The sequence below is a fragment of the Phlebotomus papatasi genome, chromosome 1, assembly GCF_024763615.1.
Source record: "Phlebotomus papatasi isolate M1 chromosome 1, Ppap_2.1, whole genome shotgun sequence".
Lineage (NCBI taxonomy): Eukaryota > Metazoa > Arthropoda > Insecta > Diptera > Psychodidae > Phlebotomus > Phlebotomus papatasi.
In genome coordinates this window covers 12340056-12344987 of record NC_077222.1, presented here as the reverse complement: position 1 = coordinate 12344987, position 4932 = coordinate 12340056, and the positions used below count along the sequence as shown (strand labels likewise).

General features: G+C 34.7%; 1 long non-coding RNA gene across 2 annotated transcripts; it reads left to right on the top strand.

Moving 5' to 3' along the window:
• Positions 1–2526: 2526 nt before the first annotated feature.
• On the top strand, positions 2527–3468 carry LOC129800035 (uncharacterized). Of its 2 annotated transcripts, none has more exons than XR_008751577.1 (3): positions 2527–3095; positions 3166–3379; positions 3451–3468. It is a non-coding gene; the product is annotated as an uncharacterized LOC129800035 (long non-coding RNA). The 2 variants fall into 2 exon arrangements; XR_008751576.1 differs by having other exon boundaries at positions 3166–3309; positions 3380–3463.
• The last annotated feature ends 1464 nt before the right edge of the window (positions 3469–4932 follow it).

Below are 4932 nucleotides of genomic sequence, written 5' to 3'. Positions count from 1 at the left end.
ATTCTTAAGAAGTGAAAAATTAGATGTATGACTGGCTTTTGTCCCAGATCGTCTCGTTTAATTTTTGTATTTCTTTAAATTTTCCATATATAACTGGCAAAAATATCTAAAAATTAGTAGAAGACCTAGTATATATTTCTAATAAATGAAATTGTAAGAAAGATCAGTACAACTTTACTATATTTATTTTTTTTAATATTCCGAAAAATCCTGATTTTTTTAATACAAGGTCTTCAGGATGATATTATTAACATAAAATATTTAGACAGTCTTCTAACTAAAGGTTTAGATAGCCTATTTTCCGAAGATCTACAATTTTTATAATTTAACTAATTGTAGTGAACCTTTGCATGCTGCAGCAGAGACAGCAAAATTGTGATAAGTAAATGGTCAATAAATGGTCAATAAAAATGAAAATTTGTAAGTAGTAACGTATTATTTCCAAAGGAAAAAAATAAGTAATTGCTAACAATTGTGAGGAGATTTCGACCTAGGGGCATACCTAGGACAGAGTGGTTGAATCTAAATTAAGATCTTGTCTTGGAATGCTTTAAGATCGAACCCGAACATCTTCCTGAAGTGGCAAAGAATTGACAGTCGTGAACTGTTAAACTGGATGATAAATGGGCCCACGACCAAAATGATGTAAATATATAAAGGATGTTCGATAAAATTCGGTCAATTCAAAGTTGATATAATATAAATGCACGGATTTTTGACCTGGTTCAGATTGAGTCTGCATTTGACCGGCATGCTGGACGTATCAATTTGTTCAAAAGTAGAAGTGATAGTTATTTTGTTCCAAGACCCGATTTGTCCTTTTGATTTTCATACCTGAGGAAGGGGAAAAATCGTCCCCGAAACGTCGCGTGAATACAATTGAATAAATCTGAACCAGGTCAAAAATCCGTGCATTTATATTATATAAAAAGGATCATAGTCATTGCGAACCATTTTAATATTTTATTGACCAATATATAATTCAGTCAAAGTCTTCTTAAATAGATTACCACATAAATATGGTCTCGAGGCTAAGACGGCGATGGTCCCACGGGGATGGATTAAAGAAAGGAGATGAAATAAAATTCTATTCCAGAAATTCTTAAACCGAAAAACTAAACTTTCGAAATTGTTGCTCCAAGAACTTAAGGATATTTTTATTAGAAAATTATAAATATCATGTTGAAAATTTCATAAACCCGGCTTCAGACCAAAGGTTTAGGTAAATGACTTAACTTCTCTAATTTCTATTCTAATTTGCATATTAAGGGCAAATAATACATTAGATTTTGAGAAATCATTAAAATTGTTTTTATTTTATTTACGTTTTTGGGACTTTCTGGACTAAGCTTACAGTCTAAAACCTGTATGATTCTCGTTAAACATAATTCGATTTAAGTCAAGGGATATAAATAAGGTATCGATCATCGTATTTGTCTATAAAGTTGAATAAAAAATCTCTTAAGTTAATGAATATTTAGGGTTAGTTTGATATTTCCATAATTCTAGTTCAAATTCATATTTTTCAATTTCTCTTTAATCATAAAACACGATGATATTTAAGATTTTCCCCTCAACCGCAAAGAACCTGGTACAAGCATTCTCCATTTCCTGGAGAATAAATCCAAATTGAGGTTGTTAGAACAATGATTTTCTTGGAAATGAGATTGTGCAGAAAACACGATATTTCTCAATTTTAACCAATCTTGGTGACGATGAGTGGTGAAAAGTATCTTGTAGCATTGGCTCCCACATCGTCTTACCAAGTTTAATTCTCAATTTAATGGGTTTCAAATATCACCATTCCGGAGAAGAAGCCCGGCCAGAGAACATGAAAATGCAAATAGATTCATTTGCAAAAAGCTGAGTTTAAGTGTAAAAATGCAAATTAAATTAATTTGCTGCGCAAGGTGGTACCTCACGATGTCTTCGGGAGGCACTTAAGTGCACTTTCTTGAGGCGCATTTGTCAGTCTTTTTTTTTAATGATCTTTTTGTTGAAATTAAACCAAATGGGGGAGGGTTAATGCTCATAAATTAGACACATTAGAGACTTTGATGTAGAGCAACGTCGTCTGTCGCTGATAAATCCCTCTTGCTATTTATTTTCAATTTATTATTGCAATTTAGTGCCACACCAGCGGCGAAGACGACGGCAAACAAAACAGTCATCATTCACGAGATCCTTGAACCTCAAACTCCCTCCCAGAAGAACGCCATTCATTCCTTCGAGGAAGATTTCTACACAACCCCCTGCACCTTTTCCTCTTGTTGTCGTCAACTTCGATGCTGCAGATGGGAAATTGCAGGGAAATCTGAAGGGGGTTGGAAGGATACTTTATATCTCGGAGTCTTGTGCCATGGATGCACCGTTTTGTTTGGATTACACAACTAAAAGCGGTTGGATGGGACTTTGGGGCAAAATACGCGCCGTGGATGATGAATAAATGGAGGACATTCAGCATTTCATCCCATTTTCGTAGATACAGTGCACTAACCACTTTTTTTCCAGTAAAGATTATCACGCACGAACGTGAAGTTGAAAAGCATTATAAAGCATTCCTTTAATTTATTGTTTCATATAATTCAAATTTCCATATAGTAACAGTTTGATGTGGACTAATTCGAAATGATCATCTATTCCTAAAGCTTTTATGAGAAAAGAATGTTGTTGAAAGGTTTCTTGAGATATAAAAAACCGTACCGTTCGTTCTCCGCCCTTCTTTTACTCTTACCAGCAGCGAAGAAAGATTGTGCGCGTTTAACTTGCAACTATTGTTAAATTTATTGTAATTTAGTTAATAATAAATGAATTAGTTAAGTGAAGATCAAGTGTTTATGATCTAATACGTGGTGGATAGAACATCAATCCTCAACAGCAGCTTCTAGAGACGGGAAATAAATCCATTTTGTGGAAGTGAGGTTAAGAGACCCTTCCGGACAGCTTCAGAAGGATAGTTGCAGCGGGTTGATAGCTCATTCAGAACTGTCTACATAATCTCTTCACACCTAAAAGGACACATCAAAACATAAGGGGGAAAATTTTTGATCCTCTCTCGCCAGATTTATGATTTTCCCACATTTTCCCTTTCATAGGTGAGACAAGGACAGAGATAGAAGTCAAGGGGCATTAAAATAATATTTCCGCATATTCATTTTCTTTAAGGTAAGCCAAGAAGCTTCCAAACCGTTTTCCTGAGCGGCTTATATAATTTTCCTTCATTAATATATTTTAAGGTTTGTACAACATCGTACATTTTTGATCCTCTCTCGCCAGATTTATGATTTTCCCACATTTTCCCTTTCATAGGTGAGACAAGGACAGAGATAGAAGTCAAGGGGCATTAAAATAATATTTCCGCATATTCATTTTCTTTAAGGTAAGCCAAGAAGCTTCCAAACCGTTTTCCTGAGCGGCTTATATAATTTTCCTTCATTAATATATTTTAAGGTTTGTACAACATCGTACAATAATCTTGCTAAACTTTTCACCACTTTCCGCCACCTATTGTACCACTTCTGGCCAGTCAAAAATTTACTTCAATTCAAACGATATAATAACATGAACAACACAATAATAAAGTACGGGACAGTGGGGTAGTATCAGGCATGCATTGCGTTCCAAAATGAAGATTTTTAGGACGAAAAGAATACCCTACAAAATTTAAATTGATAAATTATATAGAAATATACTTTATAGTTTATATACTTTTTCATTTTCCTCGAATCTGACCTATCATAATCATCATCATTTCAACCGCTTATCCCTATTGGGGTCGCTGGCCCATTACAGCCAAATTACCAATCCATTCTTGTCGATCCTCCGCCACTTCAGGAAGATGTTCGGGTTCGATCTCAAGGCATTCCAAGGCAGGATTCTAAATTTGATTCAGCTACCTTGTTCTAGGTCTGCCTCGAGGTCTGACCTATCTATGGCAATATATTAAAATAATTCACAATTTTACTGAAAAAAAATTAAGTGTCCGAAGCCAAAATATGTGCTAAACCTGGAATCCATCCATTACTTACTGATAATTTTATATAACTAATTACAATATCATTTTATGGGAAGTACGTAACTTAATTTCAAATGACGAATAATTTTTTACTGATGGCCAGTAGTGGTTAGTACACCTTTTAGCCCTGTATACTCTCTGTCAGTCCTCTTTTTTATCATCATCGAACTTTCCATATGAAGCACTGACTTTGTCCAGCAAAACGAAGGTGAAAAAAAAGAAAATAGGAGAAAAAGTGAAAGCCCTCTGTTGTAAATCTCCCATGGAAATGCATCAGCAGTTCTCACATGGAAAAGTGCTTGGGTATATGCATAAAAGTGTCTCCCAAAAGTGCCACTTGTGTAGTTCTCCCCCAATGCTGATCTCATGCAATAAAACATTTCAATGAGAGACGATCATAAAAGTTATGCTTCTGATAGAGTAGGTGGATTACTCCCCATCTTGCACAGCATTCAAGCTGAGATTGCTATCGCATTACAAACATACTTCTTCTTTTTTTTTCATCACTCTGGAATGGGTATATAATGCACCAAAGTGAAATCACATATTTTCTCACTATATGACTGTCTATAAATGTAAATCTCACCCACGAGAACATTGGAGAGATTTCTTCGTGCACTCTGCATTATACAACTTTCCTGTTGTTTTACAAAAAAAAAGTCTTTTGCATGGAAGCTCATTGTAAGGAAAAATTTGAAGGTTTTCCAAAAAAAAACATCTGTTTTTGAAATTCTTGTAATTAGGTAGGGTAAAATGAGGTAATTTGGAACCATTTGCAATTGGAGACACTTGAGATTTTCTCATTGTTTCAGATGAGCAAAAAGAAAACAAAGACCGCGAAATAGAAGAAAAAGACAACTAAGAAGAAAGGGAACAGCTGTTCTTCCTTTTGAATCTCTAAAACAGTGAGAAGATCA